Source organism: Arachis stenosperma, chromosome 1, assembly GCF_014773155.1.
Source record: "Arachis stenosperma cultivar V10309 chromosome 1, arast.V10309.gnm1.PFL2, whole genome shotgun sequence".
In the NCBI taxonomy this organism is placed as follows: Eukaryota; Viridiplantae; Streptophyta; class Magnoliopsida; order Fabales; family Fabaceae; genus Arachis; species Arachis stenosperma.
In genome coordinates, this window is record NC_080377.1 from 119,783,284 (window position 1) to 119,808,536 (window position 25,253).

The following is a 25,253-nucleotide window of genomic DNA, read 5'->3' on the forward strand; positions in this document are numbered from 1 at the left end:
TTATTTTAATTTTTCGGTTAATTCAAAAAAAAAATTTTGCAATCCATATCATTCCCTTTATCCATCATGGACCTAAGTGGGATTGATCAGTCCAGAAGGACTCTGGGGTCATATGCTAACCCCATTACAGCTGCATATGGGAGTAGCATCTGTACACCTCCCATCAAAGCAAGCAGCTTTGAGCTAAACCCTCAACTCATTACCATAGTGCAGCAAAATTGCCAGTATTTCGGTCTTCCTCAGGAAGAGCCTACTGAGTTTCTGGCACAGTTCTTACAAATTGCTGACACAGTACATGATAAAGAGGTGGATCAGGATGTCTACAGACTATTACTGTTTCCATTTGCTGTAAAAGATCAAGCTAAGAGGTGGTTGAATAACCAACCTACAGCAAGCATAAAGACATGGAAACAGTTATCAGACAAATTCCTGAATCACTTTTACCCTCCAAAGAGGATGACACAGCTAAGGCTGGACATCCAAGGCTTTAAACAAGAGGATAATGAATCCCTTTACAATGCCTGGGAGAGGTATAGAGGTATGCTAAGAAAATGCCCCTCTGAAATGTTTTCAGAGTGGGTACAGTTAGACATCTTCTACTATGGGCTTACAGAAAAAGCTCAGATGTCTTTAGACCACTCAGCTGGTGGATCTATACACATGAGAAAGACAATTGAAGAGGCTCAAGAGCTTATAGACACTGTTGCTAGAAATCAATATTTGTATTCTAGCAATGAGTTCTCTCCAAAAGAGGAAATCTTGGCAGTAGCCACTGATCCTAATCCGCAAGAACAGATGATAGAGCTTAATCAACAATTACACCTGATGACAAAACAGTTAGTAGAATTTAAAGAGATGCTCCATGAAACTAAAATTGCTAACAAGAACATAGAACTGTAGTTGAATCAAGCAAAACAACAGATATCCAAACAGATAACAGAAGAGTGTCAAGCAGTTCAACTGAGGAGCGGGAAGACATTGAATAACACTGCTCAAAGTAGCAAAAAGCCAAATAAGGAACAATTGACAGAGGATAACCAAACCACTGTCCAAAATCCCTCTGAGGACAGCAAGAGCCCAGAGAGGAATACTGTTGGCGTTCAAACACCAGAAAAGGGAGGAAAATTGGCGTTAAACGCCCATTTCCTACCCAGTTCTGGCGTTCAAACGCCAGAAAAGGGAGAGAAGTTGGCGTTAAATGCCCAATCTTCACCCATTCCTGGCGTTCAGACGTCAAGGGAGGATCAGACACCTGAGAGTGCTGACAGTAATCCCTCTAAAATGGCTTCTTCAACCACTTCTATAAGGAATAAATCTGCAGCAACTAAGGTTGAAGAATATCAAGCCAAGATGCCTTATCCTCAGAAACTCTGCAAAGCGGAACAGGATAAGCAATTTGCCCGCTTTGCAGACTATCTAAGGACTCTTGAAATAAAGATTTCGTTTGCAGAGGCACTTGAACAAATACCTTCTTATGCTAAGTTCATGAAAGAGATCTTAAGTCATAAGAAGGATTGGAGAGAAACTGAAAAAATATTTCTCACTGAAGAATGCAGTGCAGTCATCCTGAAAAGCTTACCAGAAAAGCTTCAAGATCCAGGAAGCTTTATGATACCATGCACATTAGAAGGTGCTTGCACCAAGACAGCCCTATGTGATCTTGGAGCAAGCATCAATCTAATACCTGCATCCACTATCAGAAAGCTTGGGTTGACTGAAGAAGTCAAACCAACCCGGATATGCCTCCAACTTGCTGATGGCTCCATTAAATATCCATCAGGCATAATAGAGGACATGATTGTCAAGGTTGGGCCATTCGCCTTTCCAACTGACTTTGTAGTGCTGGAAATGGAGGAGCACAAGAGTGCAACTCTCATTCTGGGAAGACCTTTCCTAGCAACTGGACGAACTCTCATTGATGTGCAAAAAGGGGAAGTAACCCTGAGAGTCAATGAGGATGAGTTCAAGTTGAATGCTGTAAAAGCTATGCAGCATCCAGACACACCAAATGACTGCATGGGAGCTGACATTATTGACTCTCTGGTAGAAGAGATCAATATGACTGAAAGCCTAGAATCAGAGCTTGAGGACATCTTCAAGGATGCTCAACCTGATCAAGAAGAACCAGAGGAAACAAAGGAATTTTCGAAAATTCCTCAGGAGGAGGATAAGCCTCCCAAACCTGAACTCAAACCACTACCACCATCCCTGAAGTATGCATTTCTGGGAGAGGGTGACACTTTTCCAGTGATTATAAGCTCTGCTTTAAATCCACAGAAAGAGGAAGCACTGATTCAAGTGCTAAGGACACACAAGACAGCTCTTGGATGGTCCATAAGTGATCTTAAGGGCATTAGCCCAGCTAGATGCATGCACAAGATCCTGTTGGAGGATAATGCCAAACCAGTGGTCCAACCACAGAGAAGGCTAAATCCAGCCATGAAGGAGGTGGTGCAGAAAGAGGTCACTAAACTACTAGAGGCTGGGATTATTTATCCTATTTCTGATAGCCCCTGGGTGAGCCCTGTCCAAGTTGTCCCCAAAAAGGGAGGCATGACAGTGGTTCATAATGAAAAAAATGAACTGGTTCCTACAAGAACAGTCACAGGGTGGCGTATGTGTATTGACTACAGAAGGCTCAATACAGCCACCAGAAAGGATCATTTTCCTTTACCATTCATAGACCAAATGCTAGAAAGACTAGCTGGTCATGATTATTACTGCTTTTTGGATGGCTATTCAGGTTACAACCAAATTGCAGTAGATCCTCAGGACCAAGAAAAAACAGCATTTACTTGCCCTTCTGGCGTGTTTGCCTACAGGAGGATGCCTTTTGGTCTGTGTAATGCTCCTGCAACCTTTCAGAGATGCATGTTATCCATCTTCTCTGATATGGTGGAGAAATTCCTGGAAGTCTTCATGGATGACTTCTCAGTATATGGAGACTCATTCAGCTCCTGTCTTGACCACCTAGCACTTGTCCTGAAAAGGTGCCAAGAGACTAACCTGGTTTTAAACTGGGAGAAATGTCACTTTATGGTGACTGAAGGAATTGTCCTTGGGTACAAAATTTCAAGCAGGGGAATAGAGGTGGATAAGGCAAAGGTAGAGGTAATTGAAAAATTACCACCACCTGCCAATGTTAAGGCAATCAGAAGCTTTCTGGGGCATGCAGGATTCTACAAAAGGTTCATAAAGGATTTTTCGAAAACTGCAAAACCTTTGAGTAACCTGCTAGCTGCTGACACACCATTTGTTTTTGACACACAGTGTCAGCAGGCGTTTGAGACCTTGAAAGCTAAGCTGGTCACATCACCAGTAATCTCTGCACCAGATTGGACATTGCCATTTGAGTTAATGTGTGATGCCAGTGACCATGCCATTGGTGCAGTGTTGGGACAGAGGCATAACAAGCTTCTGCACGTCATTTATTATGCCAGCCGTGTTCTAAATGATGCACAGAAGAATTACACAACCACAGAAAAAGAATTACTTGCAGTGGTCTATGCCATTGACAAGTTTAGATCTTATCTAGTGGGATCAAAGGTGATTGTGTACACTGACCATGCTGCTCTTAAATACTTACTCACAAAGCAGGATTCAAAACCCAGGCTTATAAGATGGGTGTTGCTTCTGCAAGAGTTTGATATAGAAATAAGAGACAGAAAAGGGACAGAGAACCAAGTAGCTGATCATCTGTCCCGAATAGAACCAGTAGCTGGGACGTCCCTCCCTTCTACTGAGATCTCTGAGACTTTCCCAGATGAGCAACTCTTTGCCATTCAGGAAGCTCCATGGTTTGCAGATATTGCAAACTATAAAGCTGTGAGGTTCATACCCCAGGAGTACAGCAGAGTGCAAAGAAAAAAATTAATTTCAGATGCCAAGTACTACCTATGGGATGAGCCATATCTCTTTAAGAGATGTGCAGACGGAATGATCCGCAGATGTGTACCCAGAGAAGAAGCACAAAGGATCCTATGGCATTGCCATGGATCACAGTATGGAGGACATTTTGGAAGTGAGCGAACAGCCACTAAAGTCCTCCAATGTGGCTTCTACTGGCCTACTCTCTATAAAGATTCCCGAGAGTTTGTGTGTAACTGTGACAGTTGCCAAAGAGCTGGTAACTTGCCTCACGGATATGCCATGCCTCAACAAGGGATATTAGAGATAGAATTGTTTGATGTATGGGGAATTGACTTCATGGGTCCATTCCCACCATCATACTCAAACACTTACATTCTGGTGGCAGTGGACTATGTATCTAAGTGGGTAGAAGCAATTGCTACACCCACTAATGATACCAAGACAGTGCTGAAATTCCTCCATAAACACATCTTCAGCAGGTTTGGTGTTCCCAGAGTACTAATCAGTGACGGGGGCACTCATTTCTGCAATAGACAGCTATACTCTGCTATGGTCAGATATGGAATTAGCCACAAAGTGGCAACTCCGTATCATCCACAGACAAATGGGCAAGCTGAAGTCTCTAACAGGGAACTAAAAAGAATCCTAGAACGGACTGTGATAGCCCGAAGAAAGGATTGGGCAAAGAGTTTGGATAATGCTCTGTGGGCATGCAGAACAACATTCAAGACTCCTATAGGAACCTCTCCATACCAACTGGTGTATGGGAAGGCCTGTCATCTGCCCGTGGAACTGGAACATAAAGCCTACTGGGCAACCAGATTCCTAAACATGGATGCTCAGTTAGCTGGTGAAAAAAGATTGCTCCAGCTAAATGAGCTAGAGGAGTTCAGACTCAATGCCTTTGAAAATGCAAAAATTTATAAGGAAAAGGCAAAGAAGTGGCATGACAAGAAGTTGTCAACCCGAGTCTTTGAGCCAGGACAAAAAGTTCTGCTCTTCAACTCTAGGCTCAGATTGTTTCCAGGAAAACTTAAATCCCGGTGGAGGGGTCCGTATGTGATTACAGGAGTGTCACCATATGGATATGTTGAGCTTCAGGATATTGATTCTGACAAAAAGTTCATTGTTAATGGACAAAGAATCAAGCATTATCTTGAAGGCAATTTTGAGCAGGAATGCTCAAAACTAAGACTTGAGTGATTCTCAGTAAAGGTCCAGCTAAAGACAGTAAAGAAGCGCTTGCTGGGAGGCGACCCAGTCATTAGCAGGTTATATGTTTTGTTTTTACAAAGGCAAGTATCAAAAATGAAGGAATTCACAGAGTTACAGAAGGATTCAGCGTAAAAAGCAGAGAAAAAGAGCTTGCTGGCGAAAAAACGCCAGTAAGGGGCATTTTGGGCGTTAAACGCCAGAATGGGCACCATTCTGGGCGTTTAACGCCAGTAAAGGTGCCATTTTGGGCGTTAAACGCCAGGTGTGCAGCATCCTGGGCGTTTAACGCCAGGTGTGCAGCATCCTGGGCGTTTAACGCCAGGTGTGCAGCATCCTGGGCGTTTAGCAAAACGCCCAGTGATAAAGGGAATTCTGGCGTTTAACGCCAGCCAGGGCACCTGGCTGGGCGTTAAACGCCCACAATGGGCAACAAATGGGCGTTAAACGCCAGAATGGATGCCATTCTGGGCGTTTAACGCCAGAAAGGTGGGGGACCAAGATTTTGTTTTCCAATCAAATTTTTTTCAAACTTTCCTTTTCTTACCCATACTTTTCTACATAAACACATCTCAACCTTTCATCATTCACTTTCAAATCTTCAAAAATCAAAACCATTCTTCAAATCTCTCTCAAATCAATCCCAAATCATGTTCAAAAACTCACTCTTCTCTCAAATCCTCTCCATATCTTCTCAAATCTCTTTTCAATTTTTTCGAAATCTCCTTTCCGCCCCTTATAAAAACATGTTCAGCCTCCTCATTCCCCCACACCATTCGAATTCGCTCTTCTCCTCTCTCTCTTCTTTCCTTTCTTTTGCTTGAGGACAAGCAAACCTCTAAGTTTGGTGTGCTTTTCCGTGATCACTAAGCCAAGATTCATCAAGATCATGGCTCCTAAGGGAAAACAAACCAATTTAAGAGGAAAAAAAGAGAATAATCCAAAGAATCTTTGGAATCAAGAGAAGTTCTTAACCAAAGAACATGAAGACCATTATCACAAAATAATGGGTCTGAGGTCAGTGATCCCGGAAGTTAAATTTGATCTGAAAGAAGATGAATATCTGGGGATCCAAGAGCAAATTCGAAACAGAGGATGGGAAGTTCTAACCAATCCTGAGATAAAGGTTGGAAGAAATATGGTTCAGGAATTCTACTCAAATCTGTGGCTAACAGATAAGCAGAGAATGACTGGAACTTCTTACCATACCTACAGAACCATGGTCAGAGGGAAAGTTATGTACTTCTATCTGGACAAAATAAGAGAGATCTTCAAATTACCTCAACTGCAAGATGATCCTGAATCCTTTAATAGGAGAATGGTGAGAGCAGATAAAGGGTTGGATCAAGTTCTAGAGGACATATGCCTCCCTGGAACTAAGTGGATAACCAATTCAAAGGGTGTCCCAAACCAACTCAAGAGGGGAGACCTCAAACCAATTGCAAGAGGTTGGCTAGACTTTATTGGGCGTTCCATATTGCCCACTAGCAACCGTTCTGAGGTCACTATCAAGAGAGCAGTGATGATTCATTGCATTATGCTTAGAAAAGAAGTGGAGGTTCATCATGTGATTGCTTGTGAGATCTACACAATTGCAAATAAGAATTCCACTGAAACCAAACTGGCTTACCCAAGCTTGATCTCCTTGCTCTGTAAAGAGGCTGGGGTAAAGATGGGAGTAGATAAATTCATACCCATTGAACATCCAATCACCAAGAAGTCAATGGAAGGACAAATGCAAGACAACTCCATCAAAAGGAGGGCGCAGGAGTCCCTCCCTGAATTTCCTGAAATTGGCTACTGGGCCAGCCTAGAAGCATCTATCACCAAGTTGCAAGAAACTATGGAGCAACTTAAGGAAGAACAGCAGAATCAGAACTGCATGCTCTGCAAATTGCTGAAGGAACAAGAGAAGCAGGGGCGTGAACTTCAAGAATTGAAACGCCAAAAGTTCTCCCCTCAATTTGAGGGAGCATCCACTTCTCAAAATCAAGGTTGTTGAGTCCTAACTCTGTGAAAACCTCTATCATTAGGAGCCTATTTAAATTTTTTGTTTTCTATTTTTTGTTTTCTCTAGTCTCATCTTATATCTATTTTTGAGTCTTGTTCTTAATTCATAATTAATAAAATTTAAAATTCATGTCTTAAAGCTATGGATGTCCTATGAATCCATCACCTCTCTTAAATGAAAAATGCTTTAATCACAAAAGAACAAGAAGTACAGGATTTCGAATTTATCCTTGAAACTAGTTGAATTAGTTTGATGTGGTGACAATAATTTTTGTTTTTCTGAATGTATGCTTGAACAGTGCATATGTCTTTTGAATTTGTTGTTCATGAATGTTAAAATTGTTGGCTCTTGAAAGAATGATGAAAAAAGAGACATGTTACTGAGGATCTGAAAAATCATAAAAATGATTCTTGAAGCAAGAAAAAGCAGTGAATACAAAAAAAAAAAACGAAAAAAAAGGGGAAAAGAGAAAAAGAGAGAAAAAGAAAGAAATAAAGTGTGATCCAAGGCAAAAAGAGTGTGCTTAAGAACCCTGGACACCTCTAATTGGGGACTCTAGCAAAGCTGAGTCACAATCTGAAAAGGTTCACCCAATTATGTGTCTGTGGCATGTATGTATCCGGTGGTAATACTGGAAGACAGAGTGCTTTGGGCCACGGCCAAGACTCATAAAGTAGCTGTGTTCAAGAATCATCATACTTAACTAGGAGAATCAATAACACTATCTGGATTCTGAGCTCCTAAAGAAGCCAATCATTCTGAATTTCAAAGGATAAAGTGAGATGCCAAAACTGTTCGGAGGCAAAAAGCTCCTAGTCCCGCTCATCTAATTTGGAGCTAAGTTTCATTGATAATTTAGAGTCTATAGTATATTCTCTTCTTTTTTTTCTTATTTGATTTTCAGTTGCTTGGAGACAAGCAACAATTTAAGTTTGGTGTTGTGATGAGCGGATAATTTATACGCTTTTTGGCATTGTTTTTAGTATGTTTTTAGTATGATTTAGTTAGTTTTTAGTATACTTTTATTAGTTTTTAGTTAAAAATCACTTTTCTGGACTTTACTATGAGTTTGTGTTTTTCTGTGATTTCAGGTATTTTCTTGCTGAAATTGAGGGTCTTGAGCAAAAATCTGATTCATAGACTGAAAAGGACTGCAGATGCTGTTGGATTCTGACCTCCCTGCACTCGAAGTGGATTTTCTGGAGCTACAGAAGCCCAATTGGCGCGCTCTTAACGGCGTTGGAAAGTAGACATCCTGGGCTTTCCAGAAATGTATAATAGTCCATACTTTGCCCGAAATTTGATGGCCCAAACCGGTGTTGCAAATCAGCCTCAGAATTTCCAGCGTTTAACGCTGGAACTGGCATAAAAATTGGAGTTAAACGCCCAAACTGGCATGAAAGCTGGCGTTTAACTCCAGAAAAGGTCTCTACACATGAAAGCTTCAATGCTCAGCCCAAGCACACACTAAGTGGACCCAGAAGTGGATTTTTACGTCATTTACTCATTTCTGTATACCCTAGGTTACTAGTTCACTATTAATAGGATCTTTTGACATTGTATCTGTACCTCATGACACTTTACACGTTTCTTTGTGTACCTTCCACGGCATGAGTCTCTAAACCCCATGGTTGGGGGTGAGGAGCTCTGCTGTGTCTTGATGGATTAATGCAATTACTACTGTTTCTTATTCAATCATGCTTGCTTCCGTTCTAAGATATCACTTGTTCTTAACCCGGATGAATGTGATGACCCGTGACACTCATCATATTCTCAACTATGAACGCGTGCCTGACAACCACCTCCGTTCTACTTTAGATTGAGTAGATATCTCTTGGATTCCTTAATCAGAATCTTCGTGGTATAAGCTAGAACTGATGGCGGCATTCAAGAGAATCCGGAAGGTCTAAACCTTGTCTGTGGTATTCTGAGTAGGATTCAATGATTGAATGACTGTGACGAGCTTCAAACTCCTGAGGGCGGGGCGTTAGTGACAGACGCAAAAGAATCATTGGATTCTATTCCGGCCTGATTGAGAACCGACAGATGGATAGTCGTGCCGTGACAGGGTGCGTTGAACATTTCCACTGAGAGGATGGGAGGTAGCCACTGACAACGGTGAAACCCTTGCATACAGCTTGCCATGGAAGGAGTCTTGCGTGCTTGAAGAAGGAGACAGTAGGAAAGCAGAGATTCAGAAGATGGAGCATCTCCAAAACCTCAATCTGTTCCCCATTACTGCAAAACAAGTACTTATTTCATGTTCTTTTGCTTTTCACAATCAATCCTGATAATTTCTGATATCCTGACTAAGATTTACAAGATAACCATAGCTTGCTTCAAGCCGACAATCTCCGTGGGATCGACCCTTACTCACGTAAGGTATTACTTGGACGACCCAGTGCACTTGCTGGTCAGTTGTGCGGGATTGCAAAAGTGTGATTGCAATTTCGTGCACCAGGGATCTCGTGCCTGGTAGCTTCCGTTGATTTGGGAACTGACTACCTGGGAATCGGTGTTTACCTCTAGGGCCTTTGCCCCGACTTCCTGGGCTAGGGTCAGGCCTGCTAAGAGGGCTTCGTATTCTGCTTGGTTATTTGATACTGGGAATTCGTATCGTACTGACTGTTCAATTGTGATCCCGTTTTGGTTTTCGAGTATGATTCCGGCGCCTCCGTGAGTGGAGTTTAACGAGCCGTCGACGTGCAGTTTCCATGGTTCGGGGGTGAGCTTTCCCGGAGTCATTTCGGTGATGAAATCGGTCAAGACTTGTGCTTTGATAGCGTTCCGGAGTTCGAACTTGATCTGGAATTGGGATAACTCGATGGACCATGCTAGCATTCTTCCTGCTAGGTCGGGTTTCTGTAATACTTGTTTGACCGCCTGGTCGGTTCGGACCGTCACGGGGTGAGCTTGGAAGTATTGCCGTAGGCGCCGGGAGGCTGTAAGGAGTGCGAAAGCTAGCTTTTCTAAGCGTGAATAGCGAGCTTCTGCATCCTGTAAGACTTTGCTTATGAAGTATACGGGTTTTGCTCCTTTTTCTCGTTTTCTCGGATGAGAGCTGCTGCGAGTGCCTCTTCCGTTATGGAGAGGTACAGGTAAAGCGTTTCCCTTGTTTGGGGTTTGGCGAGAATTGGTGGTTCCGCTAGAACCCTCTTGAAGTGTTGGAATGCTTCTTCGCATTCCGTCTCCCATTTAAAAGGGGCTCCTTTTTTCATTAGTTTGAAGAAAGGGATTGCTTTTTGAGCCGATGCCCCGAGAAAGCGTGATAACGCGGTCAGTCGGCCGGTAAGCTTTTGGATATCATTAAGGTTTTTTGGGCTTGCCATTTCGAGGATGGCACGACACTTCTCCGGGTTTGCTTCAACTCCGCGTTGCGTAATCATGAAGCCGAGGAACTTCCCTGCTTCCATTCCGAAGGCGGATTTTGCCGGGTTGAGCCGCATTTGGTGCTTTCGTAGGGTGTTTATTATGACCTTGAGGTCGTCGGTTAGTTGCTCACCGGATTCAGTCTTGGCGAGCATATCGTCTATGTAGACTTCTAATTTGTTTCCGGACAGGTCTCAAAATATCTTGTTAACGAGTCTTTGATAGGTGGCTCCAGCGTTTTTCAAGACGAATGGCATCACTGTGTAGCAGTAAGTTCCGTCCGGGGTGATGAACGCTGTTTTTTCTTTGTCTGGTCGGTGCATCGGGATCTGGTTGTAGCCGGAATATGCGTCCATGAAGCTGAGGTATCGGTGGCCGGATGCTGCGTCTACTAACCCGTCGATGTTTGGTAGGGGGAAGGCGTCCTTCGGGCAAGCTTTGTTGAGGTCTGTGTAGTCGACGCACATTCGCCATTTTCCGTTAGACTTCTTTACTAGTACGACGTTGGCTAGCCAGGTCGTGTAGGGGAGTTCCCGGATGAAGTTGGCTTCGAGTAGGGCTTTGACTTGATTTTTGACTTCGGCGGCTCGGTCTGGTGACATTTTTCGTCTCCTTTGTGCCACTGGCTTAGCTTGAGGGTCCACGGCTAGATGGTGGGACATTAGGTCGGGGTTTATCCCCGGCATATCGGCTGGTGTGAATGCGAATAGGTCTCTGTTCTGTTTTAGGAGTTGGGAGAGTTCTTCTTTAAGATTGTACGGGAGGTTTTTATTAATGAAGGTGTACTCCTCTTTGGTTGGCCCTATTTGTAGTTTTTCCATGTCTCCTTCTGGTTCTGGCCTAGGTTGGCCGTCTTGTCGTGCATCTAGGTCGGCTAGGAATATTCCGGCCGCATCTCGGGATTTTTTCCTTAGGGCTAGGCTGGTGTTGTCGCATTCGGCTGCGACCTCTCGGTCTCCGTAAATGGTACCGACGGAGCCGTCGTCGGTTCTGAACTTCATGAGGAGGTATTTGGTGAAGATGACTGCAGAGAAGTCATTGATTGTTTTTCTTCCGAGGATCACGTTATAGGCTGTGGAGTCTTTTAGGACTACGAATTCAGATAGGATTGTCTTTTTCTGGTTGCTTGTTCCTATGGTGATGGGGAGGGTAATCGAGCCATTTGGTTTGAGAAAGTTGTCTCCGAGTTCCGTGACGCCGTGGCGGTGTGTTTAGAGGTTGTCGTTGCGGAGCCCGAGCTTGTCAAAGGCTCCTCGGAAAAGGATGTTGGAGTCCGCGCCGGTGTCTACCAGTATCCTTCGTACTAGTCTTGTTCCGATTCTGGCTGAGATGACGAAGGGGGCATCTTCGGCTGAGGTGCCGTGTTGGCAATCCTCCGGTAAGAATGTTATCGTATTGTCTGCTGCGGCGATTGGGGCTTGGTTTCTGACGGCCATTACCTTGAGATCTTTTTTCATTGTTAGTTTTGACTTGCTCGATACGTCCTTGCCTGTGATGACGTTCACTATGATGGTCGGGTCTTCCTCCGGGCTCTCCCTGGGGGGTAGCTTTTGAGTTCTCGGGTTACGTTCTTCTCTTTCCGACGACTTGTCTCTCTCTGTGCGTCTTGGTTCTCTGATGATTTTGGCAAATTTCGGGAGTTTGTCGTCTCGTATGGCCTGTGCAAGAGCGTCTTTGAGGTCGAAACAATCTTGTGTTTTGTGGCCGTAACCTCGGTGGTAGTCACAGTAGAGGGTTTTGTTGCCTCCCGTCCTTTCTTTGAGTTGTCGGGCTCTTGGGATGATGCCTCGATCTGCTATTTGATGGTATATCTCCGTAATTGGTGCTGTTAGGGGCGTGTAATTAGAGAATTTGCCTATTCTCGGTGGCCGGTTGGCCGGCCAGGGGTGGTCCCATTGATTCTCTTTGGGTGTTGGGTTATGACGGGGAGCCGAATTGCCGTGTTGGGTGGTGGCGTGCTGCCGCTTGTTGGCAGCGACGACCTGGCTGACCTCTTCGTCGTTGATGTAGTCTTTGGCGACGTTCTGGATTTCGTGCATGGTCTATACTGGTTTAGTAGTGAGGTGCTTGCGAAAATCTTCATTCATGAGCCTGTTAGTTAGGCAAAGGCTTGCAACGGAGTCCGTGAGTCCGTCGACCGTTAGGCATTCATCGTTGAAGCGGTCGAGGTATTTCCTCGTGGATTCTTCTTGCTTTTGTGTGACCTCTAACAAGCTGATGGGGTGTTTAGCTTTGGTGATTCTGGTCGTGAATTGGGCCATAAATTTTCGTGCTATGTCGTGGAAGTTGGCTATGGATCCGTTCGGGAGGGCGTTGAACCATTTGATCGCCGGTCCGGCAAGGGTTACCGGGAAGGCTCTGCACCGGACTGCGTCGGCTGCTCCTTCCAGGTTCATTCTGGCCTCGAATGCCGTTAGATGTTCCTGAGGATCCTTGGTTCCATCATACTTCATGTCAGTGGGTTTGTCGAAACCCTTGGGGAGTTTCGCTCTTAAGATTCTTTCTGTGAAGGGTGTAGCTCCCATTATGGTGTGGTCGTTTCTCGTGCGTTTGGTATTTCGGTATCTCCGGTCCTCGTCTGAATTGTGTTGACGACTTAGATCACGGGAGGCGCTGCGGTGGTGTTTCTTGTTGTATCGCCGTTGCGGTGACTTCTCGTGTCGGTGGTTGCGTGAGATGCTGCGACCATCTCTCTTATCATGTTGTCGGGTTGGCGACCTGCCGCGATGGGACCTTGATCTGGAAGTTGCCTGGCTTCCGTGTTCGTTGTCGTGTTTTTCTCTGTTGGTCATTTTGCCTTCAAGTTCCTGGACCCGGAGGCAGAGATCCTGGATGATCTGTGCCGCTTTGTCCTTGGCTTTCTCGGGATGTCGCGGGTCCGTGACGACGTGTTCGTTCGTGTGGTGGATAGTACTTGCTACTCTTGCTTGGTTTGTGGCTTCTTGGTGTTCTGAGGCCGGACGACGCGGTTGGGAGTCATCCTGGCTTGATGGGTTCTCCTCCAGGATGCCCTCCATCCGGTTCGACTGTCGCAAGTCCCCACAGACGGCGCCAATGTACAAGAGGACTCCGGTACGGGTTGAGATGAGGATCGGGAACCTGTGGGTCGAGGCGGATGTCGGACTATCCGAGCGGAGCGGGGGGGAGGTACCTGCAAAGACACTCCGACGCTCAAGTCAGAATGGATCTAAGAGGTAGAAAGTGTGTGGAATGAATGAATACCTGGAGGGATCTGGGTCCTCTTATTTATAGGTGATGATAGTTATCTTATCTTATCTTGTTTGGCCAAGATAAGAGAGGTGTTTGAATTCGAAAGTTGGTTAGGAGCTCTGAAGAGCCGGTTTTAGACCTTCAGGTCGAAACGGGTTTACCCCGAGAAACCGGGTTCGTAGGATCCGTGGGTTGAATCCGTAACAATCCCTATATCCAAATTAAAACTCCACTTCTCTCTGTTTTTTGAGGTTGTTACAACTACTTACAAATTACAACATACAATAATTTTCCTTAATTCTCAACTAAACGGCCAAAGAAAATAAAAGTTGATTCTATCATAGTTACTACCTTACCTTGTTTAATTGTATTATTTACTTTGGCCTTGTATATACCCTAGAGCAGATACATTATTGACCCTTGCTATTACAAGGATAAGCACTAATAAACCATTTATAGAAAAAAATTTTAACCCTAACGATTATTAAAAAAAAAAACATGACTGCAATCTTAACTAGTCTATTAAGTTATATTTAGTCGAAGTTCATCCATATTACAGAAGCAGACCAATTCCTTGATCCCCCAATGTATTAAGGAAATCTATTCTTCATTAATCCACCGGTTTGTTAAGCTTCAAAAATTATATATATATATATATTATTGGTAAAGTGTATTTTTTTCTCTAATATTTATTATTTTTTATAAAAAAAATTTAAACGTTACTTGACAATTGCTTCAAAATTTAAGTATATAAAAATAATGAATTTGAAAAGTGTTTTATGAATTGAACTTTTGATTAATCATAAAATTTTTGAATAAATTTTTTAACAGACCTGCTACAGATCCATGTAATTATGTAATTAAGTTGGTTCAAACTTAAAACAATTAACGTATTTCTCAATCTCATTAAATAAACGTGAATTTTACGCGTACCATACAAACAAAACGACTACTTCATTCGCGTTTCATTATGAAAAAACGTTCCTTCTTCTTCAACACACACGAAAACACTATGTCTCTTTGAATCTCTCAAAATCACTCAAATTTCAATCACATTCTCTGCGAAAACCACTACTGGAAAGGAATCGGAAGAAGATTTCGCAAGCAACAACCAGAAATAAACGAAAACAGCAACAAAGACTACCAAAGGTATGAGAAAACTACTGTTCATCTGAAATCTTGCAATGTAGCATTTTGCTTAGTTGCATTTAGTTTTACTGGTTTGATTTGGTTCGTTTAGTAGATTGAACTATTGTGAATGATATTTACAGTATAACTAGGCCTTAAAATGAAATTTGTTGTTATTTTCATTCAATTCAGTGTAACTAGGGCTTTAAGATATACGTGGTTGTTCTTATTGGTGTGGATATTTAACTAGAGCTTTGTTACTATCTTGAGTACTTCTTTTGCATGGAAGAATACTATTCTTGTTGATTGAAAGTTGATAATCATTTATTAACCACATGAACATTTTTCAGTTCGGTGACTTTTGTGATTTTGGTTCTATGCATGAATGAGTTTTGGTTCGGTAGGTTGTGGCATTTTAATTAACTTGATTAAGATATACATGCTTCTTCTTGTTGATGTAATCATTGAAGTATTGACCAAAATTTTTCATTATAGCAAAACACAAGAAAATGGCAACAATGAAGAAGAAGGCACATTATAACGTAAGCAAATTAAATATATTTATTTGCTTTCATTCGAATAATATCTATTTTATATTATAAATATATCCTCACATTCTGTTTTAAAACTTGCAGAAAACTCACTATTGCAGATGCCAAACAAAGGCAATATCAACAGTGTATAGGGAAATGAGTCAAGAAAAGAAAAATATTATGGAAGAAATGAGATTTGGTGCCCTGACAAATGTCCTAGAAATGAATGTCTCTAATACACTGTTGAAAGAATTACTTGATCGGTTTTATGAAGAGAAAGGATGCCTAAAAAATCTCCAGGAGAAAATATACATAACTCCTCAGAAAGTAGCAGCTGCCCTCGGCATAACTAATGGAGGTAATACATTTTTCACTTACTGCTTATTTTTAGTTCATCAGTGTCCAGAAAATTAAACTGACTGTTTTTGACTGATTTTTGCTATTAAAATATTGTAGGGAATCGTTTTCCTGAAAAGGTTGATTACAACAACCTGAATCCATCAGACAAGAAAATATTTGACAGCGTCAAAAATATTTCCTTGGCGACTTTGACAAGGAATGTGCTGGATATGAGTGTAGAAGGGGAGGAGAACCGAAAAAAATTCAAGAGGACTTTTGTTGTCTTCATACAAAAATGCTTCTTACTCCCCACAACGGTAAGTGTGGCCTCCCCAATCCATAAGCCACCAATCTTTCATGTGGACAACATTCGAGAATGGGATTGGGCAAAGCATGTGCTCAAATTCTTCATGAAAGGAGTTGAAAACAAGAGAAAGGGAAAGAAACAGTCTGTTGATGGTTGTGTTTTTGTATTAATGTTGATATATTTTCACGAAACTAAGTTTTTTCGCCCGTTTGCACCTGATGCTCCCCCTGCACCCTGGGTGGCCCATTGGACAAGGCAAATGATGCTTGAACGGATTTCTTCCGAAACAACAGAACCATTGGTAAATACTCTATTAAAATTCTCCCAAAAATTTGCTTTCAAATGCTTTTAAAATACTCTACTAACTAAATAAACTTATGTTTTAGGTTATAATTAATTTATTCGTCCTACTTGCAATTGTTAGTTTGTTCATTTGAATGTTTCTGCATTAAGAAATATTTTTATTGATGATTAAATAGTTATCATGTACTATTCACTAAATAAACATTTTTCGGTTCAGTGAGATTGTTTCATTTGGTTCACCAGATTGTTAATGTGTTTTCTTGATAATTAAATAATTGAGTTCTTGTTTCTATTTTAGGACTTCTGTATAGAAAGAAAAAAAAAAGAAAATAAGAAAAAACAAGTAATTTGGACAAGAAAGAAAAAGAAAAGAAAATAAAAAAGAAAATTTTCGAGACGGATTCTTCTTCGGAAGAGGAAAGACTTTCTGAATCTGAATCCGAAAGCCAGTAAGTGTAATTTTCATATTGATTTTCATTTAACTTGTATTTGATTAAATATGTTCTTAGCGCTTGTTCTTATGTATTGCAGAGAAGAAGAAATAAAAAAAAGGGAACAAAAAAAGAAACAACTACCGAAGGTGGTTAAAAAATAAACCAAAAAAACAAAGCCTATGCCGATAGATTTAAAGAGCAGAAGCGAATCTGAAAGTGAGTAAGTATTGCATAATTTCTGTGAGACGTTTTGTTGATTGTATATATATCACGTTTTGTTCAGCAAATTATTTATTTTGGGTTCGGTGGGCTTCTAATTTTCGTTTTAGCACTTTAATTTAGTTCAGTTCGGTGATGTTTGTTAATTTGGTAGACTTCATTGTTAGTGTCTTGTCTCCGGTATAAATTCGATGTGTTTATCTATTTTCCAAAGAAAATGAAATCGAGAAAACACCCATAATAAAAAGAAAACAACCGGAAAGGGTGGCAAAAATACCAGCCCAACCTAACAAGGAGTAAGTTTCTCGAATCATATTTTCTTTTATTGATACTTACGTTCTAGATTCCTTGATACTTATTTTGTGAACTTTCAGAACTGAACAAGCAAAAGACAATGCTACGGAAAGAAGAAAACGAGCATTGAAAATGATAAGAGAAAAAAGATCAAAGAAAAGAAATGATGGAGCTCAGTCAGTAAACATTGCTCCGGATCAGTTTGACTCTCCAAAGGCACAAAATAAATTCTCACAGACGTAAGATTCAGTTTATTATTCCCGAGTTCTTTTTCTTTCTTTGCTTACTTTTGCTACAACCTTTTCAAATTCCTCTAGATTCAATTACTAATATTTATTTAAACTTGCTTCGAGTGCCGACTATAAATCTGGATAGCGAGCAACTCTTACAGACTCAAGGAAGCTCTACACCTTCTGTAAATGCCGCAAGCAATACCAGGTAAATTGGTTCACTGGATATTCTAATTTCGGTTCGGTGGTTGCCCAAAAATAAATTTAATGTATTTCTAGACCTCTACTTTTAATCCTAATTTCTAATTTTAATTTGTTATCTTTTTTAGGAAAACAACCCCAGAAAGCACGGTTAAATATTTTAGAAAAAGAAAAATCTTTTTAAGAAAGACTTTTAAAACTCCAACTGTGTAAGTTAAAAATATTTATGTTACTCTTTTAGATTTAGGTAATAATTTTTGTTTAATTAATCACAAGGTAAATGTGTTTAAATGTCACTAGAGCTACACCTGATTCTGAGCTACAAATCGTTAAGTTTCAACAAGAAACTCGTTCTCAACCTTTGGAAGTGTGAGTTTTTCAATGTGCGAATCCCTATTTTTTAAAACAAATTCTAATTATTCAACATTAACTTTATCCTTGTTTACATTCCTTAGAATCCACTTGTATTGCCTCTTCCAAGTTCTGTCCAGGAAGAGTTTATCAGAGATGATTTCATCTATGTCCCTCTACAAAATAAAACACAACAAACTTCTAATAATGAGTAAGTTAATAAATATTTATTCACCATATGAATCTTGTTCAATGTTTACTGCTTATACATGGTTTAATTATGGTTCAATTGAAACCAGAAATGAATTCAATGTGTTCTTATCTTTGGACTCTCTTCTGTTTATTACAGATGTCCTCCAGAACCCGAAAAGTAGGGTATTACGGTGTCTCTTACAAGTTCTGTAATTGAAGAATTAATCAAAGATGACTATATCTATGAAGTTTCTAATAAAGAGTAAGTTTCACATAAATTTTTTTATTAATTTTAAGTGTATAGGATAATAATTCTGGGTTGTTATTGAACTGTTTTCTATTTAATGCAACAGCCCTGCCAAAGAACAACAGCAACAATCCAAAGAACCTTCGGTGGCACAGGAATCAGAACAAGAAGCACCTGTTGATGTGTAAGCTTAAGATTCTTTAATATCACTTTTGTTTAATATAATTCAGGTTCACTATAAATTTAGATTTAGGTTCACTATAATGATTAATGTAAGTTGATTATGGTTTAATTATGGTTCAGTTGAAACCAGAAATTAATTCAATGTGTTGACTCTCTTCTGTTTCTTATAGCTGCCTGATGCGTGAGCATCTTCTCTATCTTTTTGCTTTTGAATTTGCACTTAAATTGCTAAATTTAATCAAGATTTAATATATTTTAGCCACTATGAAGGCCACTTTGAATCATGTGCAATTCTGTTTATTTCAAGTGGCATTTTGGACGAATTTCGCAGAGTTTAAGCCAAGACTAGAGAATGGAGAAAACGAAGAATTGATGCTGTCCACTCCACGTTGAACTTGGAATTTTCCAACTTCAACATGGAGCACTAACCCTCCATCCAGTCAAGTTCGGCCTTGTCCACGCTAAACTTGGGATTTTCCAAGTTCAGCATGGAATCCACACACACAAGGGAGGAAGTACGTACACCACCACGCTGAACTTGGGAATTTCCAAGTTTAGCGTGGATTCAAAAGAAACGCATGGAAGCAATATGGCCTCTTCCACGTTGAACTTGGATCCTGATAATGCAAGTGGTCCCCAATCTTCTTTCAAAGGCTGCACGCATAGTTTAATTAATTTTGATTAAATTTTTATTTTATTTTAAAATAGAAAAAGATATTATTTTAATTTTAAAAATTAGATTTTAAATTAATTAAGATTAGATATAAAAGAGAAAAGAAACTTCTCTACTGGGGATTATTCCACCTCAGCCCAATTTACAGTTTACCAAAATTCTAGTTTTCACTCTTTTCCATGAACAACTAAACCTCCACTGTTTAGGTTATGAGCTCTGTCTATTTGTATGGATTGATTCTATTATTTTTATATTTTAATTCATGTCCTTATTTATAATTCAAGAATTGTTTTCTTTCTTTATCTTATGAATTTGGGTGGAATGGAAGTATGACCCTCTTTCTAATTGAGTTCTTGTATAACTTGGAAAAGCTCTTTACTTGAGCAATAGCTTGAAAACAATTTCTCTTAAATTCTAATTATCTGAACTTAACGGGATACGTGACATATAATCCTCCTATATTTGGATAATTAGGACTTTTGTGGCATATAAACTAGAATTGAACTTCACCCTCTAATTGGAATTAATTGACCAAGAAATTGGCGGTTGATGAATTTTAGAGGAGACTGAAAAGGTCTAAGGAATTAGGGTTTAGTCATATATAGTTTTCCAGGAATTAAATCTTGCATGATTAAAATAGTTAGTAAGAAAAAACAATCAGAAAAATAGATAACTCTGAAGTCTTAACTGTCTCTCCATATATTATTTCCAACTTATTTACTGCCTGTCTTCTGATATTCTGAATTTACTGTTAATGCTTTGAACTCTTAACACTCTTTTCTGTTTGTCTAACTAAGTAAATCATTTAACTATTGTTGCTTAGTCCATCAATCCTCGTGGGATCGACCCTCATTCACTTCAGGTACTACTTGGTACGACCCGGTGCACTTGCCGGTTAGTTTGTGGTTATAAATTCTGCACCAAGTTTTTAGCGCCGTTGCTGGGGATTGATAGTGATTAACAACTATTAGTTGTTTGATTGCTTAGATTAGGCATTTTAGTTTTAATTTCATTTAAATTTTGCTTCAGTACTTTCGAATAAATAAATAAATAGCACTAATATTTTTCTTAATTTCTGAAATTAAGTTTGATGTTTCCTAGTTAGTCTTATTTTAATTTTTCTTATTTAATTTGCCTAATAATTTCGAAATTTTCGGTCTTAATTTTAATAGTAATTTTTGAATTTTTGGTCTCTACACTCTGACATAGAGAGTTCTATCTTTTCTTGTTTTCTATCTGTTTATGCGCAGGAATAGAGACAATGAACCTCTCTTAGACTTTGATCCTGAACCTGAAAGGACTTTCAGGCGACGTTTGCAACAAGCAAGACTTTACAAGGTTGCAGAATCCACTATAGATCCTAATAATGCTGCTAATGCCAACATGGCTAATCCGAATGGGAATGAGCAACAAAGGAGAGTGCTTCGCTCTTACTCCGCTCCTACTGCAGATCTTTATGGAAAAAGCATTGTGGTGCCTCCTATAGCTGCAAACAATTTTGAGTTGAAGCTACAATTGGTCACCCTGGTGCAACAAAACTGCCAGTATCATGGTCTTCTCCAAGAAGACCCGAATCAATTTATTTCTAATTTTCTGCATATTTGTGATACTGTGAAGACAAATGGAGTGAACCCTGAGGTGTACAAACTAATGCTCTTCCCGTTTGCTCTGAGGGATAGAGCAAAGCTATGGCTAGATTCCCAACCCAAGGAGAGCTTGGATATTTGGGACAAGGTTGTTGCTGAGTTTCTTACTAAGTTTTTCCCACCAAAGAAGCTGACTAAGCTTAGGGTGGAGGTTCAAACCTTTAGGCAGAAGGATGGTGAAATTCTTTATGAAGCTTGGGAGAGATACAAGCTACTAACTAGACAATGCCCTCCTGGCATGTTCTCCAAATAGACCCAACTAGATATCTTTTATGAAGGCTTGAATGAAATGTCCAAGATGTGCTTAGATAATTCTGCAGGTGGTTCATTACACAAGAAGAAGACACCGGAGGAGACTATTGAGCTTATTGAATTGGTTGCTAGCAACCAATATTTATACTCATCTAACATGAATTCTGTGAACTCTGAGGGTCCTCAGAAGAAGGGTGTTATGGAAGTAGAAGCTCTTAATGCTATTCTTACTCAGAACAAGCTTATGTCCCAGCAAATAAATCTACTTACCCAGCAGATGGGTGGCATACAAGTCTCAGCTATCAATACCAAAATCCACCTCAAGAGGTCCTTTATGACATGACAGGTAATTTTATACAAAATGAGAATTATGATTATGCTCAATCCTCTTCTGAACAGGTCAACTACATGGGGAGTGGTCCTAGAAATCCCAATAATGATCCATATTCTAAGACATACAATCAGGAGTGGAGAAATCACCCGAAGTTTGGGTGGAGGGACCAACCTCAGAGACCTCAGAATTTCAACAATAATTCTCAGGGTGGCTTCCAACAGAACAATCACAATAACCACCAGTTTCAGTCATCTCAGCAAGCAACTTCTTAGTTCCAGCAGAACAATGATTTGGAAGTAATACTGGCAAGTTTTAGACAGGAAACCAGAGCATCAATCCAGAATTTGGAGATTCAGATGGGTCAATTAGCTACAAAAGTTAATGAAATTGATCAGAGGACCACTAATAGCCTTTCTAGTAACACAATTCCAAATCCAAGAAAGGAATACAAGGCTATCACCTTGATAAGTGGACAAGTGGCAAGTACGGAAGCACAAGTTAATGAGGAGCCAATTGAAAAAGAAGTTCCAGAGGAGAAGAAGGAAGAAGTAGAGCACGTCCCTCCAAAGCGTGCGGACAACCCATTCCCAGACTCTCTTGACACTTATACTACATTGCCAAAGGCTCCTGAGTGCAAGCCTAAAATGCCATATCCTCAGAGACTTCAAAAGGAGACCAAGGACAATCAGCTTTCAAAGTTCTTGGAAGTTTTTAGAAAATTGCAAATCAATATTCCTTTTGCTAAAATTTTGGAGCAAATGCCTCTCTATGTCAAGTTCATGAAGGAGCTATTATCAAAGAAGAAGACCTTAAAGGAAGATGAGACAGTGGTCCTGACTAAGGAATACAGTGCCATAATTTAGAATAACTTTCCAAGGAAGATGTCAGATCCAGGGAGCTTTCAAATTCCATGCACCATTGGGAGTACAACCTTTGAGGAAGCGTTATGTGATCTGGGAGCAAGCATCAATTTAATGCCCTTGTCTGTGATGAAGAAGTTGCAAATCCAAGAGGCACAACCCACAAGGATAGCATTACAGATGGAAGACAAATCTTTAAAGCCTGCATATGGATTAGTGGAGAATATCTTAGTCAAAGTGGATAAGTTCTTCTTCCCAGCAGATTTTGTGATTCTTGACACAGGGGAGGATGAGAATGCCTCTATAATTCTAGGAAGACCATTCCTAGCCACTGGAAGAGCTCTGATTGATGTGGAAGAAGGTGAATTAATGCTTAGAGTACATAATGAGCAACTAGTATTTCATGTTTTCAAAGATATACATTCAGCAGGTGAAGAAGAGAGGTGTATGCAGACTGAACTTATTGATCCAAACATTCAAGAACACCCTGATGATACATGGTGGACGAAATTGTGATCCATATTCTTTGTACTTGTATGAAATCATTATTATGGCACCAGTTGAATTCACAACTCCGTTCAACTAACCAGCAAGTGTACTGGGTCGTCCAAGTAATAAACCTTACGCGAGTAAGGGTCGATCCCACAGAGATTGTTGGTATGAAGCAAGCTATGGTCACCTTGTAAATCTCAGTTAGGCAGATTAAATTGGTTTATGGTTTCGAAAATTAATAAGAAAATAGAAAATAAAAAGGGATAGAAATACTTATGTAAATCAATAGTGGGAATTTCAGATAGGTGTATGGAGATGCTGTGTTCCTCTTGAAACTCTACTTCACTACTCGCTCTTCCTTCAATCCTTCTTACTCCTTTCCATGGCAAGCTGTATGTAGGGCATCACTATCATCAATGGCTACTTTTAATCCTCTCGGGAAAATGGTCCTATGCGCTGTCACTGCACGGCTAATCGTCTGGAGGCATCACCCTTGGTTGATAGCTACATCCCATCCTCTCAGTGAAAATGGTCCAAATGCTCTGTCACAGTACGACTAATCATCTGTCGGTTCTCAATCAGGTTGGAATAGAATCCATTGATTCTTTTGTGTTTGTCACTAACGCCCAGCCTTCAGGAGTTTGAAGCTCGTCACAGTCATTCAATACCGGAATCCTACTCGGAATACCACAGACAAGGTTAGACTTTCCGGATTCCCAGGATCCTACTCGGAATACCACAGACAAGGTTAGACTTTCCGGATCCTCATGAATTCCGCCATCTATCTAGCTTATACCACGAAGATTCTGTTGGGGAATCTAAGAGATATGCGCCCGGCCTAAGGTAGAACGGAAGTGGTTGTCAATCACGCGCGTTCATAGGTGAGAATGATGATGAGTGTCACGGATCATCACATTCATCAAAGTGTTGTGCAACGTATATCTTGGAATAAGAACAAGAGAGAATTGAATAAAAAGTAATAGTAATTGTATTGAAACTTGAGGTACAGCAGAGCTCCACACCCTTAATCTATGGTGTGCAGAAACTCCACCGTTGAAAATACATAAGTAAAAGGTTCAGGCATGGCCGAATGGCCAGCCCCCTGAGTGATCAAGAGACCGAATAATCAAAGGCTAAACAGTCAAGAGATTAAACTGTCAAAAGATGTCTAATACAATAGTTAAATGTTCTATTTATAATAAACTAGCTCCTAGGGTTTACATGAGTAAGTAATTGATGCATAAATCCACTTCCGGGGCCCACTTGGTGTATGCTTGGGCTGAGCTTGATCAATCCACGAGCTGAGGCTTCTCTTGGAGTTGAACTCCAAGTTATGATGTGTTTTGGGCGTTCAACTCCGGATCATGACGTTTTTCTGGCGTTTAACTCCAGACAGCAGCATGTACTTGGCGTTCAACGTCAAGTTACGTCATCAATTTCCGAATAAAGTATGGACTATTATATATTGCTGGAAAGCTCTGGATGTCTACTTTCCAACGCCGTTGAGATCGCGCCATTTGGAGTTCTGTAGCTCCATAAAATCAATTTTGAGTGCAGGGAGGTCAGATTCCAACAGCATCAGCAGTCCTTTTGTCAGCCTTTTTCAGAGTTTTGCTCAAGTCCCTCAATTTCAGCCAGAAATTACCTGAAATCACAGAAAAACACACAAACTCATAGTAAAGTCCAGAAATGTGATTTTAACATAAAAACTAATGAAAACATCCCTAAAAGTAGCTTGAACTTACTAAAAACTACCTAAAAACAATGCCAAAAAGCGTATAAATTATCCGCTCATCACAACACCAAACTTAAATTGTTGCTTGTCCCCAAGCAACTGAAAATCAAATAGGATAAAAAGAATAGAATATACTATAAATTTCAAAATATCAATGAATATTAATTATAATTAGATGAGCGGGACTTGTAGCTTTTTGCTTCTGAACAGTTTTGGCATCTCACTTTTTCCTTTGAAGTTCAGAATGATTGGCTTCTCTAGGAACTTAGAATTTCGGATAGTGTTATTGACTTTCCTAGTTAAGCATGTTGATTCTTGAACACAGCTACTTATGAGTCTTGGCCGTGGCCCCAAGCACTTTGTTTTCCAGTATTACCACTGGATACATAAATGCCACAGACACATAACTGGGTGAACCTTTTCAGATTGTGACTCAGCTTTGCTAGAGTCCCCAGTTAGAGGTGTCCAGAGCTCTTAAGCACACTCTTTTTGCTTTGTATCACGACTTTAACCACTCAGTCTCAAGCTTTTCACTTGGACCTTCATGACACAAGCACATGGTTAGGGACAGCTTGATTTAGCCGCTTAGGCCTGGATTTTATTTTCTTGGGCCCTCCTATCCATTGAT

The 25,253-nt window shown here is 40.4% G+C and overlaps 1 non-coding gene across 1 annotated transcript; it reads right to left on the reverse strand.

Annotated features, from left to right (window-relative positions):
- Positions 1-21,088: 21,088 nt before the first annotated feature.
- On the reverse strand, positions 21,089-21,192 carry LOC130948790 (small nucleolar RNA R71). The gene has a single exon (XR_009073266.1). It is a non-coding gene; the product is annotated as a small nucleolar RNA R71 (small nucleolar RNA).
- Positions 21,193-25,253: the final 4,061 nt, after the last annotated feature.